Here is a 23308-nt window from a genome sequence, read left to right as displayed (position 1 = left end):
TAATCACGTAATTATGTTCCGCTGGAGAGAAGCGTTTGGAGAAGAAGGCGCATGGGTGTAAGGTGTGGGTGGTTGACTACTGGCTTGGCACCACCCCTACTCCTATGTCGGAGGTTTCGACCTCGACTACGAAGGGACGTCTGGGGTCCAGGTGGTGGAGACATGGCTCCTTGAGAAAGGTGGTCTTGAGATCCTGGAAGGCGGTAATGGCTTCGGGCGACCACTGAGAAGGATTGGCCATGAGTGGTGTGGTCAGAGTGGAATAATGGTGATTAAAAGACTGGTAGTATTTGGCAAAGCCAAGGAATCTCTGTAGAGACGTGAGGCCTGTGGGTTGAGGCCAACCGAAAATACTCTTCAATTTCTGGGAATCCATTCTAAACCCTTGGCTGGAAACCACGTAGCCAAGGAAGGGAACGGTCTCCTGCTCGAATGAACACTTTTCGAGTTTGGCATAAGGTTGATTGTCCCGTAGACGCTGGAGAACCCGGGAGACATCCTGGTGGTAGCTTTGTAGGTCTTGTGAGAAAACTAAGATGTCGTCAAGGTACACCACAACACACTGGTAAAGCATATATCTGAAGATCTCGTTCATCAGATTCTGAAAAACCGCAGGAATGTTGCAAAGGCCAAACGGCATCACAAGGTATTCAAAGTGGCCTTCACGCGTGTTAAATGCGGTCTTCCATTCGTCGCCCTGGCGGATCCAAACCAAATTATAAGCTCCCCTGAGGTCCAATTTGGAGAAGATTTTTGCTCCCTAAAGCCTATCAAAAAGCTCAGAAATCAAGGGCAATGGATAGCGGTCTTTTAGGGTGATTTTGTTTAGGCCACGGTAATCAAATCAGGGGCGGAGTGAACCGTCCTTTCCCCACAACGAAAAAGCCCGCTCCAGTGGGAGACTTGGAGGGCCAGATGAAGCCTTTAGCCAGGTTCTCACGGATGTACTCTGACATGGCCTGCGTCTCTGTCAGGGACAACGGGTAGATCCTACTCCGAGGAGGCTCCATGTTGGGTAACAAGTTGATTGTGCAATCGTAAGAATGATGCAGGGATAAGGTGTCATGGCCTTCTTGGAGAACACATCCGACATGAGGAGTACTGTGGAGGAAGGCTGGGAAGAGAGATTTAAGCACTCAGGCAAGGCAGGGGTGAGATGGACTCCAGGCAGCTGTCGTGGCAGGAGGAACCCCAGCGAGAGAGTTGTAAGGTGGCTCAATCAAACTGCGGCGTGTGTTGCTGTAGCCACGGAAGTCCCAGGACCATGGGATGTATGGCTTTGTCCAAGATGTAGAAAGAAATGGTCTCAACATGCAGGGACCCGGTGCAGAGCTGCATAGGAGCCGTGGTGTGAGTGACCTCAGCAGGTAATGGTTCTCCGTGGATGGACGAGACGTAAGGGCACTGGGGAGCAGATGGTGGGGATTCGGAGGTGTTCAGTCAATTGTTTTAAAATAAAATTCCCATCAGCTCCAGAGTCCACCAAAGCCAGGGTGTGGAACTCCTGATTGTCCAGCTTAATGGAGATGGGTACCGTTAACAGAGGAGAGGGCGAAGTCAGGCCTAGGAGCAGTCCTCTGGCTAAACCTAGGCCTGGGAGTTTCTCGGACAGACTGGACAAGAAGCTATGGCATGTCCAGATTTGCCGCAGTACAGGCAGAGGCCTGATTGCTGGAGATGGTGTCATTCTTTGGGAGAGAGTCTGCTTCGACCCATTTGCGTAGGCTCATCCTCATCTTTGCTCTGGGCCAAGGTTGGTCTGGGTGAAGATGAACGCCGAATTCGGGATGAACTAGGTGTAGGCTTCCTGGGCGCTCTAGCTTCCCGTAAGCGCTCTTGCAGGTGGCGGTCAATGCGACCAGCAAGGTCTATCAATGAATCCAGAGATTCAGGCATTTCACGAGCTGCCAACTCATCTTTGATCCGGGGACTCAAGCCTTCAAGGAAGATGGATCGTAAGCAGTCTGAGTCCCAGTGAAGTTCTGATGAAAGGGTCCTGAATTCAAAGACATAGTCGGTTAATGGCCGAGAACCTTGTTGGAGATGAAGGGAAGACCTGGAAATGGCTCTTCTGCCAGGGTCATCGAAGACGGAGTGAAACAAGGCAAGGAAGCCAGACAGGTCTCGAAGAAACAGGTCAGCACTCTCCCAGAGTGGTGATGCCTAGGCCAAGAGCTTACCATCCAGAAGGGAAAGGATGTAGGTCGTCTTGGTGATCACATCTGGGAAGTAAGCCGGTTGCAGGCAGAAGTGCATATTACACTGATTCAGGAACCCCTGCACATAAGAGGGTTCCCTGAAAGTGTGGAGGTGCCGGCAAGGGCACGGTAGGCCGTGGGACCGGCATAGAGGTGGAAGCATTGAGTTTGGTAGATGTCGTGGTGGCTGTCGCAGTGGCATCTAAACGAGTACTTAGGTTATCTATGGCTGCTGCCAGTGTTTCCAAGAACTTTTGTTGTTCACTGATTCTTTGTTCCAGGCCAGGGATGGCCTGGATAGCTGAGACCTCTGCCGGGTCCATGGACTTGGCAATCTGTTAGGATCCGTGAGTTAGTGGACCCTTGGCCCAAGGTGAGAGTTGGTACTGCCCGTGGGGAGGGGTCCCACAGGTCCTCACCATCGGGGAGGTGAGGTCAGTTGCAGCAGGAGATGGAGTACTTCAGGCAGGGTTGGAGATGCAAGTGCCAGAGTGGAAGCCTCCGAAAGAGAAACTCTGGGCAGGCCCCGAAGAGCAAGGAGCACGAGATAGAGAGTTCTGCAGGAGTGCAATAGGAATGGCCTCAAGGGGCGGAGCAGCATGACGAGAGAGACTCTGTGTGATGACGTAGGCTGGCCCGAGGAGCGGGGAAGCTCAAGTTGAGTCTTTGAGGTAGTGACATAGGCTGCCCGAGGAGCGGGGTTGTGCACAATGGAATCTCTGGAGTGGAACGTAGGCACTGCCACGAGGAGAGGGGAAGAGTGAGCACCGTCTCTGATGTAGAGCAAAAGGCACTGTCCAGAGGAGCAAGGCAGCGCGAGTACACAAGGCACTGCCTCGAGGAGCAGGGTGCGCAGGGCTGAGTCTCCCAAGTAGCAAGGCAGTTCAAGGGACAACCCCGAGGAGTGAGGAAGCCGGCAGGTAGGGCTTCTAGAAGGCACAGGGGCTACCCCGAGACAGAATCCAGAACCGAAAGCAGACCAGCATTCAGGAACCACGGGTCCGGGGAGAACAGAGCAAGCACCAGTAGCGAAGGAACTCGTTGCCAAGTCAATTAGTGCAGGGCCATGGCAGTGCTTATGAAACTAGGGTTGATGATATCATCAACAGGAGACGCTCCTGAGGTTCCCGCCATAGCGTCCTTAAAGGTAGTCAGTGGCGCATTTGCGCGCGCGCTTCTAAGAAGGCCCAAAAGGAGGCCTAGAAGTCGGTGGCCTCCCAGCCACCATGAGAAGTCCCAGGAGGTAGATGATATGTGTTGGGAGCGGCTAGCCATAGCTACGAGTTCGCCCAGAGAGGTGAGCAGGACAGCACATGACGTGAGTTGGGTCATTCTCGAAGCCGTCTGCAACCGACGGTTATAATAGATTGGGAGAGGATTGGGTTTCCTTGTCCTCCTCACTCTTTCCGAAGCGTTCGATATGAATGGACCATCAGCATCTCTCTCATTGCCTTTTAAAATGTGGACTTAAAAGGAAGGCTTAAAATGGCTGAATTCTTTCCTTCCAAGAGGGTGGAATTTGAATTCTAAGGTGCAGAACTTTGGTCTTTGTCACTGGGAGTGCCATAGGGCTTCCTGTTGCCTATTTTATTTAACGTTTATCTTCATCCCATGGGAACATTATTATAGCCCTGGGGTAAAAAAGGTACAGTTACTAGCAAAACCCCTAGGCCCATACCAACAGCTGGCGCATGTGCCCTGGGACTGGACTGAGCAGTAGCTTCACTTTTACCAATTCCTTTCTCTGCAGGTTGAGCCTTTGGGTTCCAGGGGCCGACAGGAGAGGTGATGATCTCATAGGGCAAGGAATAGGAGAGAGTCCAGGGCCAAGCTGAGATCTGGGCAGGCAACAATCAGGAAAACACTAGGGACAGGCCAAGAGTTGGGGCAGGCAATGAGCAAACATAGTCCAGGTCCAGGTAGTGGTCAGTGCAAGCCAGCAGATAGAAGGGTAATTCTGGGTCCAGGTAGAGGTCAATTCTGAAAAATCAGTCCAAGGCAAGGGCAGAAATAAGGCAGAAAGGACTGGATGAGGCAGGGAGATAGGAAGAGGGAGATGGCAAGGACGAGGCAGGCTGGTCGAGGCAAAACAGGAGACACGAAGACACCAGCAAAACACACTACGAACAAGGCAGGAACCAGTTGCCAAAGCAATGCAGGGCAGCATGGTTGGGGCTCATAGACCCAGCCAAGCGACGTCATTCAGGAGCGCTGACAGTTTTGGCTCCTGCCGCTGGGTCTTTAAGGGGTGCCATGCCACATGTGCGCAGCTAAGGAGGCCCCATGGGATGATGACATAGTGTTGTTGTTGTGCAGCATTCCTGCCGCTGAAGAGAGAGTTGGCTTCCAGGCTGTGCTGAAGGCTAGAGGCATTTGGGGGTGAGTGCGGCCGGTTGTGGGCCGACCCACAACCGGCAACGTTAAAATTGGAAATACCTTCAACTAGGCATATAGCAAGAATGAGGTCTAGGTCACATTATTTTTTTCAGTGATGGCTCCTATGTTATGGAATACACTGCCTGTATTTCCTAAACTGATTCAAATTTGGCATTTTGATGTCTTTTAAAAGCTTGACTTTGGTTTAGTAAAAGAATATAGTTGAGTGGTTAATTTTAGAATTTTTCAATTTTGTCTGCTGGCGGAGGAGCATAGATTTATAATTAGTGGGAACTTTCTATAGTGAGCGGTGTTTAGTTGTTTGAGGCCCATATTCAGTCACTGGCCAGATTGCAAAGTAAGCTGGATAAAGGAATCCAACTACCTTAGAGGGATATTAAGTGGTGCAGCCACACAATTGAAATTATAAATGGCTATCTTAAACATAGCCGAATAAATTTATCCGGCTAACTTTAGGACAACTCGACAATACGATGAGTTAGCCTGATATATATATCCAGCTAATCTAATTCCTCCCAGAAATGACCCCAGAAGGCCCCTATGTTATCTGGCTACATTTTAGCTGATAATGAAATTTCTAGCTAAAGTTAGGATGGATAAGTTGTCAAAATATTCAAAAGTTGGCATGTAGCTGATAACTTGTGGGTAATCTGGCTAAATGCCTCTGAATGTGGACTTCTATATTTTTGGAGGGGCTTTAGGACTCAGGGTTTGGGGCAATGGTTTTATATTGCATGCTTGATGTATTTTATCATTGTGATCAGATTTCAGAAAGCTGAAGATAAGTATGTACATTAGATTAAATGTGAGTTACAAGCCGGATCCTTAATGTAACCCGCAGTCAGAGAGCTGGACTGCAAACAAACTCACAGCTGTTCTGTTGCGACTTGGTAAGGAAGGAAGGTCTATAAATTATGTGAAATTAAATTCAATAAATAAATTCAGCTCCATGACTGTGAATCACGAAACTGAATTAACCCCATCTCTAATTCATACCGGGAGTCCTGCAACCTCCTGTAAAGAAAACAAAATCTATTTTTTTCCCCTTTTTGGTTGTTTTCTGGTATGAAGGGGCAAGGGTTTAGGGATTTTGAAGTGGTCCGTTACAACAGTTCGATTCCTAAAACAACATCGTGTTTTGATTTTTCCCAAAGAATGAAGGGGGGGGGGGGGGCACAATGCCATCTCCGTTCCACCCGTGGGTGGGCCTTCTCTCATGTTCCTGAGATGCTCTTTTGACATGAAGCTTGTCCACATGGTCAGTTTGCTGTACAAAGAGTTCCTGAGCTCTAAGGAGCCAAGCAGGATCTTACTCAATCTTGCTGAGCTGGGTCAAATGTGGTACAGATCTGCAATGTGTAGAATAATCCACTGAGATGCCCCGAGGTACATAATCAGGCATAAAAAAGCAGAAACATTATCAAAAAAGTAATTCTTCAGTCGCCACATAAAACTGTTAACACTACGCCCTGCAGAGCTATTTAATCTCTGCGGGGCCCCCACTATGATTATTTCAGCTTTGTGAGTTTGCACAAGTCAGAGGATGCCTGCGTGATTCGTGCCTTCTCCCCTCACTGACTGCCTCTGCTCTTTGGTCAAACATGATCCTATGTAGGCAACACCACAATCAAACCATTTCCGATATGCCATAATGCATCAAGCCTCCATCTCCCTACCATCTGTGTTTATCCATACATTCATAATGACATTGAATTATATTGTTAAATTACCAGTGAATTTTTTTTTCTAGTTTTCATGAAAGGGATAAGACATGTATGGTAGCAACAGTTCCCACCGGGGATACTGCAGGCAGGTATGCTTAGGGCATAGCTGTCAGCACGCGCCATTCCTGACCTACAACACTCCTACTGTATGTTGGGGAGGGGGGGGTGCAACCTCGTTGGTGTCTGATTAATACATTAAGCAATCCTACATTGCAAGTCGTAATAAGAGAATTCTAGAGCCGTGTTCATCTCCAGCAAATAGTCCCCAAATTGTTAATGCTCACCTTCTACTTACAATCCTTGCAATTCATTAAACATTTAATGAACCTATTTGAGTACCTCAGTTTCTGAAAATACGTGGATAAAGTAGCATGGTTGCTGTGTTAGTCCACTTGGATGGGCAGAAATAAAAGAATTCGGTATAGGGGGAAACCATTTTATTGAACTAGCAACACATTTTTTGATTAGCTGTTACGAATTGGAGAGTGGACCCCTGTTCAGAGGTAGAGTCAGCACTGCCGAGAAGGAAGTTAACCCTTGTTGGTCTCTACCGTCGGATGGCAAGGCCTGTTGGAGAGGTAGAACTGAAGACTTCATCCTGGAAGCTCATGAACCCCCCAGGAGAAGCCCGTAGGGACATGGCCGCTGGGACTTAGGAGACTCCCTGAAGAATGAAGATGGTCTGGATGCAGGCGCCTCCTGCAGGTCGTGGTTTCCAGACTGCTGGCGCCTCCAGCAGGTTGTGAGAAGTCCGGGAGTATACTTGAAGAATAGTCCCAGTCCAGTCCAAGGGTCGAAGTCCAGAGAGAGGTCGAGAGCCTCTCCAGTCCAGTCCAAGTCAAAGCCAGAAAATCACCACCTCCAGTCCAAGGGTCAGGAGCCACAGAATCAGTCCAATGAGGAGAAGAGCAGAAGTGGGGCAAGAAGCGGATCTGGAACACCAAACAGGAAGGGAGGAGTCTTCAGTAGGGAGTCACGACATTTCCTGTCGTGGCCCCTTTAAATCTATTCTTCAGCCACGCGCGTGGCCCTATGCAGCCAGGAAGAGGGAGGAGTCATCTCAGCCCCGCTGGGCTCCACGGCCGGCCCGGGCAGCGGCCAAGGCCGCGAGAAGAACACCGGAGGAGGCTCCCTGCGCCTGCAGGAGCCTCCGGGCCCACCCGGCGTCGCAGGTGAGTACTTGGTCCCGGCCGCGGACCGATGCGGCCGGTGGCCATGACGGTCAGCCCTGGTCGCAGTTTGCCGCGGCCGGCGCCCATAACAGTACCCCCTCCTTTAGGCCTCCCTCTAGAAGACTTGGGCTTATCGGGGTGTTCGGTATGAAAGTTCTGGAGAAGTGTTTTATCCAGGATGTTCTTTGCAGGTTCCCAGGAATTCTCTTCTGGTCCGAAGCCCTCCCAAGACAGCAAGTACTCCCATGTGCGACCTCATTTGCGGACATCAAGTACTTCATTCACCTGGTAAATTGTTTCTTCTTCTGCCCTAGGTGCTAAGGCTTCGGGAATCTTTCGAGTAGGCCAAGTGAGGACCAACGGTTTCAGAAGGGACACATGGAATGAGTTATGAATTCTCAAGGTGGTCGGTAAACAGAGTTGGTAAGTTACAGGGCCCAGCTGATGTAGTACAGGAAAAGGTCCAATATAACGGGCCAACCGCATGGAAGGAACTCGCAACCGGATATGGCGTGTGCTGAGCCATACTCTCTCTCCTGGATGGAACCGTGGAGCTGCTCGTCGATGCTTGTCAGCGAATGTCTTGGCGGAATGAGCAGCTTTCCGGAGCATGCGCTGAGTGTGAATCCAGAGCCGACGAAACTGTACTGCGGTAAGCTGAGCTGCTGGTGATGGTACCGGTAAAGGCAACGGTAGAGGCGGCCTAGGGTGTCGTCCAAATATAATCTGCAACAGAAACGTCCCAGTTGCGGAGCAAACATGCAAGTTATGAGAAAACTCAGCCCATGATAGGAGTGTTGCCCAATCATCCTTGTGGGAGTTGACATACATCCGAAGAAATTGCTTCAACGCACGATTAGTGCGTTCCGCCTGTCCATTAGCCTGCGGATGAAACGCCGTGGTGTAATCCAGGGAAATGTTACATTTTTTGCAAAGATTGAGCCAGTAACGAGCCATGAACTGAGGGCCACGATCAGATACGATGTGCTGTGGAAGGCCATGGAGACGAAAAATATGAAGCATAAACAGTTGGGCCAGGCGAGGAGCTGATGGGAGGGAGGGAAGTGGGATAAAGTGTGCCATTTTAGAAAATCGATCCACAACCACCCAAATTACTGTATTGCCCTCAGAAGGTGGAAGGTCCACAATAAAATCCGTGGAAATATGTGTCCAGGGTTTCTGGGGAATAGGTAGTGGTTGTAAAAGTCCCCAAGTCTTCCCAGTAGGACTCTTGTGTTGTGCACAAGTTGGGCAAGAACACATATGCACGAATATCCTTGTGCATGTCGGGCCACCAGTAATATTGTTGTAGAAGCGATTGAATCCGAGTTCTGCCCGGATGTCCAGAAAGTTGAGAATCGTGTCCCCATTGTAAGACTTTAGTACGAAGTCTCTTAGGTACCACAGTCTTGCCCGGTGGGACTGTGAACGTTGCGGAGAGGATAATGCGAGCAGGATCAATAATATTTTGAATTGGCTCCTCAATGTCCACATCGGAGAAAGATTGAGACAGTGCATCAGCCTTGTGTTTTTTGTAGCAGGTCGATATCGAAGCTCAAAATCGAAATGAGAAGAAACACCCAGCGAGCTTGACGAGGGTTCAGACGTTGAGCTTGTTGAAGATACACCAAGTTTTTGTGGTCGTGAAGATAGTGATATGGTGCTGTGCCCCTCCAACCACTGTCGCCATTCTTCGAACGCAAGCTTGATAGCAAGAAGTTCATTGTCGCCAATAGCATAATTGCGTTCTGCTGGAGAAAATTTTTAGAGAAATATGAGCACGGATGAGATTTTCCCGATGCACTGCTTTGACTCAGTACAGCTCCCACTCCTTCAGCGGAGGCATCGACCTCCACTGTAAACAGACGTCTGGGATCCGGGTGTCGCAGACAAGGTTGTTGAAGGAAGGATTCTTTGAGAGCCTGAAGGCTTCTACAGCCTCAATGGGCCAGGCCTTGATGTTTGCCCCCTTATGAGTGAGTGCCGTAAGAGGCGCAGCCAGCTTAGAAAAGTTCTGTATAAAACTACGTAGTAGTTTGCAAATCCGAGGAATCGTTGGAGGGCCCGTAGACCACTAGGTTGAGGCCATTCTTGGATGCATTTTAGTTTAGCGGGGTCCATTTGAAATCCTTGCTTAGAAATGATACCCCAAAAAAGGTAAAGCTTCTCTTTCAAAGATGCATTTTTCCAATTTAGCAGAGTCGATTTTCTCTCAGACGTTTAACACTTGCACAACATGTTGACATGCTCTATAAATCACAGGAAAAAATCAAAATATCATCTAAGTAGACTACCACGCAGATATAGAGCAAGTCTCTAAATATTTCGTTAACAAAATGCTGGAAGACGGCAGGAGCATTGGTCAATCCAAAAGGCATAACAAGATATTCATAATGTCCTCTCTGGTGTTAAAAGCTGTCTTCCATTCATCTCCCTCACGAATCCTAACTAGATTATATGCTCCTCCAAGGTCCAATTGAAAACACCTTGGCCCCCTGTAGACGGTCGAATAGTTCAGCTATAAGCGGCAATGGGTACCGGTCCTTGATGGTAATGGCATTGAGCCCACAATAGTCTATACATGGACGCAAAGTCCCATCCTTTTTTCCCAACAAAGAAAAACCCGGCCCTGGCTGGAGATTTAGAGTGCCTGATGAATCCTTTCTGCAGGTTGTCTCGAATATATTCAGACATAGCTTGGGTCTCCAAGGCAGACAATGGGTAGCCCTACCCCGAGGCGGGGTGGTGCCAGGAATCAAATTGATACCACAATCGAATTCTCGATGTGGAGGTAAAATGTCCGCAGTTTTTTTGGAAAAAACGTCCGAAAACTGCTTGTACTGTGATGGCAGACCTTCCAGCTGAGAAGCACAGATGAAGCTGCTGGAGGAACTTGATCCGTGAATGCAGGTCTCCAGGCATTTTGATCCCCAATGGATTAGTTTTAAAGAAGTCCAGTCGAACTGGGGATTGTGTAGCTGTAACCATGGAATGCCAAGAACTATAGGATGGATTGCTCTTTGGATGATATAAAAAAATACTTTGGTGTGGTTCGGTGAAATGTGACATTCCATCGGAACTGTATGATGAGTTATCCTCCCGGCAGGGGATCTCCATGGATGGAGGATATAATTAACGGCTTTGGACACAAGCAAGTAGGGATATGTAGTTGCTCTTCCACATCTTGTAGAATAAAATTTCCACCAGCTCCAGAATCCTAAAGCCAAGTGGAGAACCGGTGATCTTCGAAATCCAGGGTGACCTGCAGGGTCAGTGGGGGAGCCAGAGAGGTGATGCCTAGGGTTACTTCCCCAATAGAGCCTAGGCATTGGAGTTTCCCGGACGTGTAGGACAACGGGCAATGAGATGACCCGCTCCTTCGCAATATAGACAGAGGCCTGCCTTGCGGCGTCTTTGCCGTTCTTCTGGAGAAAGGGGGCCTCGTCCCAATTGCATAGGTTCCTCTGTTTCCTTCGGATTTAGGTGCCGTTTGGGAGGCGGGAACCGAACGGGAAGAAGTGGCTCCTGCTACGTGCCTTCTAGTACTTGATCCCTCCCGCGCTCTTTCCTGTAGTCGTCATCAATTCGGGTGACCAAGCCCACGATGGAATCCAAGGATTGTGGTAACTCTCGGGCCGCCATTTCATCTTTTATTCTGGGTGACAGGCCCTCTAGGAATATAAACCGAAGACAGTTCTCCTCCCAGTGGAGTTCGGATGCCAAAGTTCTGAATTCAATAGTATAGTCGGCCAGTGGTCGTCCACATTGCCGGAGTTGTAAAATCTTGGAACCCGCGAACATTTGTTTCCCGGGGTCGTCAAACACCGCTTGAAATAATTCCAAGAATTTAGGCAGATTTTGTAGGATTGGATCTGACTGTCGCCAGAAAGGGGAAGCCCAGGCTAGGGCCTTACCCTCCAACAACGATAGGATATATGTTGTTTTGGTGAGATCATCTGGAAAGATGGAGGCTTGAAGATGAAAGTGCATACTGTACTGGTCGAGAAATCCTTGACACAGGCGAGGGTCTCCGGCGTAACGTGGAGGAGTCGGTAGTGGAATCGCGGCCCGGGGATTGCTCTGCACCACCGAGGGTAGTGGGGGCGGAATGACTTGAGTTGCGGCTATAGAATCCAGCCGGGCATGAAGTCATTCCAAGGAAGCCACCATGGATTCCAGTATTCATTGCTGCTCCATGACCTTCTGGGCTAATCCAGGAATGGCCTGGCGAGCTGAGACCTCTGCCGAGTCCATGGCCTTGGTATTCTGTTACGAATTGGAGAGTGGACCCCCTGTTCCGAGGTAGAGTCAGCACTGCCGAGAAGGAAGTTAACCCTTGTCGGTCTCTACCGTCGGATGGCAAGGCCTGTTGGAGAGGTAGAACCGAAGACTTCACCCTGGAAGCTCATGAACCCCCCAGGAGAAGCCCGTAGGGACACGGCCGCTGGGACTTAGGAGACTCCCTGAAGAATGAAGATGGTCTGGATGCAGGCGCCTCCTGCAAGTCGTGGTTTCCAGACAGCTGGCACCTCCAGCAGGTCGTGAGAAGTCCGGGAGTATACTTGAAGAATAGTCCCAGTCCAGTCCAAGGGTCGAAGTCCCGAGAGAGGTCGAGAGCCGGTCCAGGAGCAGACGGGAGAATGGTCCGAAGCCGATCCAGGAACAAGAAGGAGAAGGGTCCAGAGCCAGTCCAAGTCAAAGCCAGAAAATCACTACCTCTAGTCCAAGGGTCAGGAGCCACAGAATCAGTCCAACGAGGAGAAGAGCAGAAGTGGGGCAAGAAGCGGATCCAGAACACCAAACAAGAAACCAAGTACTGAGCCTCAATACCAAGGCAAGGTCTGAGAGCAGACCTTGCCTTAAATACCTGGAGGAAGGGAGGAGTCTTCAGGAGGAAGCCACGACATTTCCTGTCGTAGCCCCTTTAATCTATTCTTCAGCCGCGCATGCGCCCTATGCAGCCAGGAAGAGGGAGGAGTCATCTCAGCCCCGCAGGGCTCCGTGGCTGGCCTGGGCAGCGGCCAAGGCCGCGAGAAGAACGCCGGAGGATGCTCCCTGCGCCTGAAGGAGCCTCTAGGCCCACCCGGTGTTGTGGGTGAGTACTTGGTCCCGGCCGTGGACCGCTGCGGCCGGTGGCCATGACGGTCGGCCCCGGTCGCGGTTTGCCACGGCCGGCTGCCATAACACTAGCTTTCAGGAGCTGCACTCCCTTCTTTCTGCCTTTTGATGGAGCAACATTATAAAAAGATATTTCAGCACATGAGCTTTGGAAATGCCAGAAGTCATCAGAAGAAGAAGGACTTGTGTGCATATTGGGTAAGCGGTTTTGTAAAGGACATTTCTGTGAGTAAAACACTGTTTTACCTGTGGAAATGCCTTTGAACATTACTCTGGGACATTATTCTTATTTATTATTTATTTATTTATTTGGAGTTTCTTATATACCGATAGCCGTTTGCACATCGTATCGGTTTACATACAACTAAAAACTTGTGGGCAAAGCCCCTTACAACGAACAGTAGAAAAATGTGGAAAACAAATATACAGTAGATATAAGTGTAATAAATAGATCTATGAAATAAAATACAAGAGATATAAATGTATAGGAGAACAGGGAGTATAAAAGGGTTACTTAGATAACTATATTCATATAGTTTGATATATTGGAGATAAGTGTGCTTTTTAATACTGAAATTGAGATTTTCAAGAAATTAATAAAAGTTTTCTAGATGAAGGAAGGAAGTAAAACCAGCAGGAAAGCGGAAGTGGTGATGCCCGTGATGCCCTTGTCCAGGACCTTGGTGAGGCCTCATCTGGAGTACTAGGCTCAGTTCTAGAGACCGTATCTCAAAAAAGATAGAGACAGGATGGAGGCGGATGGTGAGGGGTCTCTATCTGAAGACGTATGAGGAGAGGCTGAAGGATCTGAATATGTACACCCTGAAGAGAGGCGGTGCAAAGGAGCTATGATACAGACCTTCAGATACCGGAATAGTTTTAATGACGCACAGACTTCAAACCTTTTCCTTCAGAAAGAAATAGTAGAACTAGGGGTCATGAAAAAAACTCCAGGGAGGGCGACTCAGAAACAACATTGGGAAATATTTCTTCATGGAGACAGTGGTAGATGCTTGGAATGGCCCTTCCAGAGGAGGTGGTGAAGAAGAAAACAGTCAGTGAATTCAAAGGGGAATGGGATAAACACTATAGATCCCTAAAGGTTAGAGAATGGGAATGAAGAAGAAGGCGCAATGGTGGTAATCTGCACAGTTCAGCAGTTACTACACTTAACGGAAGGCAATGGGATTACTACCCTCAACCAATAGTCTTGATGCTTTTGACCAAAACTGAAACATTATTCCCACTTTGGTGGGGAAGGGAATAAAAAGGAGAATTGGTTATAGATGGCAACGAACATGGGCCCTGACTTTTACGGCCTGAGGTACTGACGTGTCCAGACATAAGGGAAACACCGCAGGAAGGTTTCTACAGCCATGTCTCAAAGCAAAATAACTCAACGGCATTGTCTGAATTATCAAGAAGGCTGTAAAACTGTTGCTAGCAGTAATTTATTACAGGATTGAAAGTTGCTTGGTTTTCATTGTAAATATAAATACCCTTATCATAAGGCTTGGGTAACTGCACGGAGCAGCAGTTACTACCCTTAAAAGAAACATGGGAGTATCCTGCATGGAGTGGCAGATATAGTTTCATAAGAAGCTTACTGGGAAGACTGGATGGACCATCTGACCCTTTTCAGACACCATTACCGTGTTACTGTGTTAGATTTATTCCTGCTTTTTGTGCAGATGGCTTTGCCTGCACAAATTTAGCTAGAAAGCATTTACTATGGCATTATCCAGCTAAATTTGTCAGCCTGCCCTCACTATGCCTCTAACCCCACCCCCTTTTTGTCCGAGTAATTTTCTCCACACAGCAATTACCCAAACAAAGGAGAAAAAAAAATCATGTTCCATCCACATGGAGGGCGGTGATTGTGAGGTGATATTATTAGATACATGTGAACAATATTGGATCTTTAATCTTCAATCTGTACAACCATAGAGTACAGATGTTGATAAACAGACATGCTTTTCTGGCTTGAAAATAAAACAAGTCTTTTTCACTGTGGAGCTGAAGCGGCCATATTATGTAAGCCATGACCTATGAGGAGATTCATCCAAGCTTTAAAATGATTGGCTGTTTAAAATGCTAGCAATAACTATAAATATTACCACTTTACTTGCAGGAGAATTCTTGGAGGCAGACTGGGAAAGATGACGATACATATATTTATGTAGAGAAACCAAGAAAGTCGTCAACACAGTGTCTTCCTCTGGTGCAGAGTAGCCTCGAAACATGGACCCATATTGGGTCATATGTTGGATAAATAATGTCTAAATTCAATAGATGAATTTTTAAATGCAAGTAGAAGAACATTTAAAAATATTTTATAAGATTGACAGGCCTATGATTATATTCAGGAACCTAGAAGAAGCAATTATCAAGATGTGCCGAGTATGAAGGTGCTTGAAATATAATAGTTTATATATGGTGGGTCTTTAATTAAACTTTAAGGAATTTTTTGGTAAAGTTACTGCAAGGGGTTTTGAATGTGTGTGATTACAGTTTCTTATCTGAAGCTGGGTTTTGTGGATGGAGATGAATCGTCAAGCCATCCCTCACTCTAACACCCAGCACACCACTGCTTAAATTAATGAGATAGCTCAGTATTGTAAGAGCAGCTCTCATTATGGGAGAGAATTGCTGTACTTGGTTTTGATCGTGGTAAGAGAGAGCACTGACAAGATTTCATCTGCAACCGGCAAATGTTGTACAATTATTATAACGTATATCTATTCTAGGAATTTAGAAAAGCAATTTCATGATTTGTTGGTCATGCTGTGTAACACAGGGGCTATGTGCTCTGCATTTCTTTCATCCTGTTTCAACATTTTATCCTATAAGGATGAATTCAGTTTTCATAATGCACTCCTGCAGGCTGAGGGGCAAGGGATAATGAAAGGACGATCTGGGGGAGGTTTGGCCTCCCACAGGAAGAGGTGTAAGATTGATGTGGTGTTGCACTGGCATTCTTATTAAATCTTTATTGTTCCACCATAGAATCAATTGTGCTCAGGCCCCAGCGACTCCCCCCCTGCTCATTGTTCCTATATATTTAAGCCAGGTACTGCAGGAGTAGCCCATGGCTGAAAGAGTGAAATGCAGCCCCCATCAGAGATCATTCCAATGGCGATTCTATAATCTGAAACTTGATTTTGCTATAAAAGCCACACATGACTCAAATTCTCTTGCAGGTTTGTAGCCAGACTTGCTACACCTGACTCTTCTGGGAGTGAAACGTCTTCATCTGGTGAATAATTTCCCGTGTTTCTGCCAATTGTATGAGTTTGGTTATGAAGAAACGGGGATGGGGAGCTTTGGGCTGGGGGTTCTTTCGTCTTAATTCATAGACATTGTTGATTGTGTTCTGTATTGCATAAAACGAATAAAGATATTTACAAAAAATAAATAAATATATATATATATATATATATTTTTTTTTTTTTTTCTTTTTTAATATATATACATTTCCCTGCCTTGTTCCTTCACAAAGGTCCCCTACTCCAGTGCATTAATGGGGCAATTTTCTAACTATGAATTTTAAGACAAAGTCCGCAGATGCTTTTTTACCTCTGGATTTTCAAATGTCAAAGCAAACTGCATGCCTAGCGTTGCTTTGAAACTTGCTGCAAGTACAAAGTACCAGAGAACATTTTGAGCCTGATTTTTTGGTAGATTCTTATTTCATGGAAAATAATGCTTGAAGAGTTGACAATGAGATCTACTTGAATTATGTTTCTCCCCCTACAAAAAAAAAAACCATGCTCCTGGAATGCCTCCTCTTAATGCGGCGAAATGTACCTACTTTGTGTAGCAATGTGTGTAATATCAGCCATGCCGAGGAAGGGCAGTTTTCGGAGGGTCAGTTATTGCATGTAAATCGTAAGTGGCTTTGAAGTCTGTCCTCCTCCATGGAAGATTAGGACACCTCGCAACTCATGCTTCTTTTTCCCCTTCTCCTTTCGCTCCTCACACGGCATGATAGAAAGCCTCCTGCGTCTCTGCAGCAAGTGGGATCTCCATTCCAAATGTTCGGAGGAAACCCATGTGACATCAAGTAACTGTGTGGCCTTTCATAGGCTGGCATGTGGAAGTTGTGGTGGTATCATACTAGTAACGTACCCACATAAATGCAAAAACGTAACGCCAAAAGTAAACCACGCTTTAGGGTTAAGATTTTCTTGTTAATGAAGCTGTGTTGAACCTCCCAGGATTTGATAGCATATAGCTAGATTTATCAAAATGCAATAATTTTTGCATGAATAACACTTGTGCTAAGGAAAAGGGGCGTGGCTATAATTTTAGAGTTACTGCATGATGTGCAGGTTCTTTATTGCAATGTGTGTTAAAGTTGTTGCACCCTTGCACCCTGCAAGGGGGGAGGGGAGAGAGAGAGAGAAGGAGAGAGACTTTCATAGTAGTGAACTTTTTATACCACTGTAGGAGGGCCAGCTCATAACTCCAGGTGAATTTTTGGTGGTTCTCTCATACAGCTCACTGTGCATGAAAAAATGGCCCCAAAATCAACTGGCCCTCCTATAGTGGTATAAAGAGTTCACTACTATGTGTGCCAACCCAGAGGTTTTCTCTCTCTCTCTATCTCAAGGAATCTGCAATAATACCACAAATTCCGTTATGAGTTATCATAGTCCAAACAGCTTATTTTTTCTCCATCTTGAATAATCAAATATTATATGATACACCATATTTCAAATAATCTCTCTTCAACAGGTAACTTCTGAATTTCTAGGAACCCTTGAGAGGATGAACTTTTCTTATCCTTTGTGAATGCTAGTTGACATTTATTGGAATATGCATTTTCAGTATGGATGCGATTGTTAGACTTAAGTACATCAGATGTGATGGTTTGTCATTATTTGGCTTGATGAAAAGCAAAGAGAAGCTTGAAATTATCATTAAAAGTGTGTTCATGCCAGGCTGGATCTTGCCTTGCTCCGTGGACTGCTAATTAAAGGGCATAGGCAAACAGGTTCATTCGAGTGGGTGCTTGACACGTAAGCATTTAACAGTCTGAAAACTGATTTCTCGTTTAAGCATTTCAACTATTGTCCTTCTAAATGGGGCCAATTTTCAGCACCCAGACTGGTCCTCTGGTGAGCTTTGAGAATTCACTCCACTTTTCATGTGTCTATCATTAGGCACCATAACTTCAGGCAGAAGAAGCTCCAGCTTTGAATGGGATTTTCTACAAATCAGTATCTTTTTGCCTGTGTTTATTTCTTTTACTTAAAACGTTGGGGCTGATAGATGGATCTAGCTGTGCATTTGTATGGCTAAGATCAGTCAGGGTGTAAGTTTCATCCCAAGTGAGTCTCTGTAGCTGCTCAAAATCTGGGCTGTTCCGGGAGCACAGTAGCCAAGTTAGACCCCCTATGCAACAATTTCCAACCCTGAGTTCCCCAACTCCAGCTAAATTGTGTCCAGCAGCCATTTGAAAATGCGTCACAATATGACCGACATGTATAATTTCCCATGTGTATTTTCTCCTGTTTAGCTTTTTATTTGGTATGGGCTGGATGCCTATTTGTCAAACAGGACTAAACTGAAACACTAAAACATACAGTTCATGGGTTATGTGACTTTGTCGTTGCTTCGCAGTTACTTACTGACCTCAGCCTGAGCTCTTTCTTCACTCTGCGGCGGGGAATGCAGCCCAAACGATTGTGAACACCAGCAAAGGAGCTTCCTGTGTTCCTGCCTCTGCTTTCATATAGAAATGGTTTGCCTGTGTGCAATCTAGCAGAACCATAGCAATGGTAAGTGGCGACAGTAGCAGTGGACATGACACACTGCCCTTCAACTGCACATTAAACTTTTTATCTTTCCTCTAACTCTAATCCCAGTTAGAATGACCCCCGTTTTATTGTAACTTTTTCTTCCATGCACTTGTTTTACTTTTAATGTATACTCTTATGTTATTAGTTATTTACGTTATAATGTATTTCCTCACCCCTTGTTTTATGTAAACCGACATGATACGAACTCCGTGAATGCCGGTATAGAAAAATACAAATAAATAAACATTCACTCACACTCTTTCTATGTTTTGGGAAAACAAATACAGGTCAGAAGTGAAATTTCGATTCTGTCTGTGTTCATCTGGAAAAATGGGAGCCCCTACGAAAGAACACCTGCTGGTTTGCAGTAACTCGTAGCTCTGGCCCTTCTTTTTTATTTATTTATTTTTTAAATTAAATTTTGAATAAAAATTCCAAGACAATCTTGAAAAAGAGACTTGAAAGATTCATGAGCTAGAGGCTGCAACGTTAGTGAAAGAAAAGGAAAAACATATAAACTATAGCTCTGGCCGTTCTACTATCCGGGAAGTCGACCATGAAAAAATCTTGAGTGGGGACCCAACTCTCAGAAAAAAAACCAACCCCAAAATGTGAAAGCCTCTGATTATTTTCAAGTATTAAACTAGAAATACATAAGTAGTGGGCAAAGACAACAGAGAATACCTCCTGTGCCTCGAACATTTTCTTACCTAGTTTACAACTTTGAGGCTCATATTTAGTTGGTTTTTTTTATTTATATTTTACCAGCTATTTCTGGACAACTTTGTCCAGTTAGCTTTATCAAGATAACCCGAATTCGGCCAGGTCTGTAATTTAGCCAACCAGAATTATCTGGTTAACTCTGTCCGTCCAGCGTTGGATATCACTGCTGCCCAGCCAAAGTAAAACTACACCCAGGCAATGTCCCCAGCACCGTTTTTTTTTTCCCTCTGGATAAATTTGTCCCTGCAGTGATTTGCCCAGGCGAAATTTAACCGGTGAGTGGGGAAGAAATTTAAAAGGTCAAGGTTTGCCCAGCTAAGTCCTTGATTGTGCATCTCTTTTCATCATCCAGCTGGGACCACATGATTAGGTCGGAACTTATGGAACAGATACGACCAGCCTGCATCTCTAAGGCGGGCAAAATGGTGAGGCTTAGTACTTTCTAAACTGGACAGAGCAATTAATGCCTGCCGTCTCTCACCTGGATGAGGCTGCTGGGTGCATCCCAGACAGGGGCGGCCCGAGGCAGTCTGCAGCTTGAGGCGAGGGTGCCACAGGTCAAATCGCTGAGGAGGCCAAGGTGGAAGGTTCCCACTTAAGAGTCTGGCCCTTTTTTTTTTTGGTAATTTTAAATGCTGGAAGGGGGAATGCAGAAGTCAGTATTTCCCAGAGGAGAGGCACCAGTGATAATATTCCTAGGAAGCTGATAAACCCCGTTTTTTTTTTTCTGACAAGCAAGAGAGGTGCAGAGTTGGTGATAATGACAGATTTGGTGGTCTCGAGGCACTGAAACGAGCCAGCGAAGAAATTAGTTCGTGCAGGCGCTGTATGCAAGACGGTGAAGAGCTAACGTGCAGCTGCAGCGTTCTTTTTGAATCTTTGGATACTTACAGAGACAGTGACACAAGAGGCAGATATCTGTTCACTTATCTGTGGTTTCATTGTATGCTGCTGAAAAATAGTATTAAGGGAACTGTAGCACCTTTCGTATGTACCCGGAACCAGCAAGTGATTCACATATCCCCCTGAGAAGCCTAAACTAGGCCGAGACAGAGAGGATCCTACTTCGTTGGGATGCGTTTTAGTTCAAAGGCCGAGATAGATTTCTCTGCTGATGCAGAACACATTGTATCATTGTCTGGGGGAAGTGATACATTGTAATTTGAGACAGCTTTTTAAATTGGGTACATTGCAATTGCGGTTTGTATTGGCTGGTTGCAGTTAATGTGTGCATTTAGGAATAGGGAAATATAGGGGCAGGGTTGAGTAGAATGAGTGGATATTTGGCATATGTGTGACATATGAAATGAGAGCAACCAAACATTAAAGAAAAAACATATATATATTATGCCTATGTAAGTATTTTTGATTAAAACATTGATGTATGTTATGCTATAGATTATGGAGTTTGTAGTAATTTTTTATGTTTAGAGAACTTTTTTGAATTCTTTGGTGTTTGATGTAATATGTTTAGTGATTGTAAAAAATATTACAGCGCTTTGTACCACATTGTATTTCTGATACAATGTTCAGGAATTTTTAAAATTTGGTGTTAATGAATTAAAGATATATATATAAAAACAATTTATGAAATATATTTGATTCCTTCATGTATTCTATGTTTGAATATTTGAATCTTCTTTTCTACCTTTATGTGGTTATGCACCTTAATTATTTCATGACTGCCTAGGTCCCTGGTCAGTTCCTGATACTATGGTGAATTAGTGCACTTTTATAAAAAGTTACCTTATCACTCCCTAAATCAAGAAGGAGTGAAACTAATAGGAGTGAAACTAATAGGACATACCAAACACTACACGTTCTTATTCTTGTTAAATTTCTATCGTCTTATTCTTCTTCTTTTCCCAGTTAGAACCATCCTTGTTTTATTGTAACTGATTTTTTCTGCGCACTGTTATAACTTGTTATAATTTGTAAATATATAAAATGTATACTCATGTTATATTTATACACGTTTATAATGTATTGATCACCCCTGTTTTATGTAAACCGACATGATACGAATCTCCGTGAATGCCGGTATAGAAAACTCAAATAAATAAAATAAATAATAAATAAAATAGCTGCTGTTAAATAATATTTTAGGGAAGACAGCAAATGATTCTTGAGTTTCTCCAGCCTTGGTAGAAGTCTTAAGCTAGCGGCTTCTCCGGAAAGAAAGCAGTGATTGATAGAAAAACGAGATGGATGTCCATGAAGTCATCCTCCACTTTTCAGAGATCCTTGGCCATTGCAGATTGAGGAAAGGCACCCTCTACGGAGTTCACCGCAACTTTGCAACTCATCAAACTAGATTCCATCATTGCAAGTCCTCACCTCCTGCATCTGGGCACTGAAGTCAAGTGAGCTGGCTAAATTTGGGAAAGATTTATTGATGTCTCAGCTTTGAATTTTCCTACATCTCGCTTGCAGTGCCTAAACTAAAGAACATGAATCACAATTTTTTTTTTTTTCAATTTAAGCAGTACATGAACTTTATTGAAAATCCTTAACGCCATTAAACCTGAATCCATATTCTCAGATGTATGTATTGAACTGGAATTACGTGTAATTAATAATTTGTTTTGCAGGTATGCTAAGGTCAATGAGGTGAACCTGTACAATGGATATGATCTGCATTTCCTTGTTGAACAAACTGTTATTACTTGATATTTTAATACAATATTGGAATCAATTTCATTTTTTTTTTTTTAATTTTCATCATTTCAGTGTACGTGGCGGCCCTCTGTGACAGAGCGGAGATTGCCACCACTGCACTAAGGTTGCTTTAATAATGTGTTCCTGTTAATATTTGGAGGCCCCATTTGCAATCCTCTCTTCCTTTTCTCCTCTCCTCCTCCTCCCCCCTTGTCTGTATCCCTCCCTTTCATCTTTCTCGCTCTCACTCTTGCTCCTTTGCCCCTCTTTCCTCTCGACCCCCTTCTCCTTTTGCTGTCTCTTCGTTTTCCATTCCTTTGATCTTCCTCTCCCGTCTGCAGCAATGACGGTGAAAATACTTAGGGTGCCATGTTATTCTGAACAGCTGCAAAAACAAGGCAGGAAGTGCCGGTCTCTGCTGCTCCCGCCTCCTTTCACAGCACTGTGCATTCCCTGCTGGGAATCGATAGGGCCCGTGGGAGGAGGCGGGTCCAGCAGTGCAGGGGAACCAAAGCACTTCCTGCCAACCAGTCGGCTGTTTGATCTCTTACGGGCCGATACAGAAATCTTTGCGGGAGAGCCGGCGAGCGCCCGCTCTCCCAACGTGCACCCAGGCCACACTCCAGTCCGTAGCACCTCCTTTTTGACAAGCGGCGGCTGTCAGCGGGATTGACAGCCGATGCTTAATTTTACCGGCGTCGGTTGTCGAACCCGCTGACAGCCATGGGTTCGGAAAACGGACGCTGGCAAAATTGAGTGTCCGTCTTCCGACCCGCGGGCAGAACTTTTTTTTTTTTTTTTTTTTTTAAATCTTTGGGGCCTCCGACTTAATATCGCTATGATATTAAGTCGGAGGGTGTACAGAAAAGCAGTTTTTTCTGTACACTTTCCCTGTGTTGGCCGAAATTAACGCCTGCCTTTGGCACATTTTACTTTCTGTATCGCACGGGACTAACTAATTTGCATATTGCGGGCGCTATTAGTTTCGGGGGGGGGGGGGGGGTGTTGGACAGGTGTTTTCCACACGCTATTACCCCTTACTGTATAAGGGGTAAAAATAGCGCCTCGAAAATGCGCATCTAAATGGGGGCTAACGGCACTCGGCCTGAGCGCACTTTACTGATTCGGACCGTTTGTGAGTGATGTTGTGGAGAGATTAGAAAGCAAGGTTTGCCTTTTTGATCACAGCAATAATGAAAGGAATTTCCGCAGGTAAAACAGGTAGTGCTGTACTTGGTTAACAAGGCGCATAATAAAATAGTAATGGCGGCAGAGAAGGGCCAAATGGTCCATTCGGTCTGCCCAGCAAGCTTCTTATGGTAGTATCTGCCGTATCGTGCAGGTTACCCCCCATGTTTCTCTTAAGGGTAGCAAATGCCGCTCTGTGCAGTTATCCCCAAGCCTTATGATAACCCATAACAAATTTACAGCTAGCAACATTTATACTGGGTGAGGAGCCTTCTTGAAAATTCACACAGTGCTGACGTGTTTTGCTTATGGGCTTGGCCTTAGAA

At 45.6% G+C, this 23308-nt stretch overlaps 1 long non-coding RNA gene across 1 annotated transcript in view; it reads left to right on the top strand.

Moving 5' to 3' along the window:
• Positions 1–20720, top strand: part of LOC115086291 — a 73691-nt gene extending 52971 nt beyond the window's left edge. The window contains exons 2-3 of the long non-coding RNA XR_003855211.1: positions 18235–18392; positions 18701–20720. This is a non-coding gene — a long non-coding RNA (uncharacterized LOC115086291). The remainder of the gene's footprint in view (positions 1–18234; positions 18393–18700) is intronic.
• The last annotated feature ends 2588 nt before the right edge of the window (positions 20721–23308 follow it).

The sequence above is a fragment of the Rhinatrema bivittatum genome, chromosome 2 (genome assembly GCF_901001135.1).
Source record: "Rhinatrema bivittatum chromosome 2, aRhiBiv1.1, whole genome shotgun sequence".
Lineage (NCBI taxonomy): Eukaryota > Metazoa > Chordata > Amphibia > Gymnophiona > Rhinatrematidae > Rhinatrema > Rhinatrema bivittatum.
Note: the sequence above shows the minus strand (reverse complement) of the source record. Positions and strands in the feature narration are given on the sequence as shown.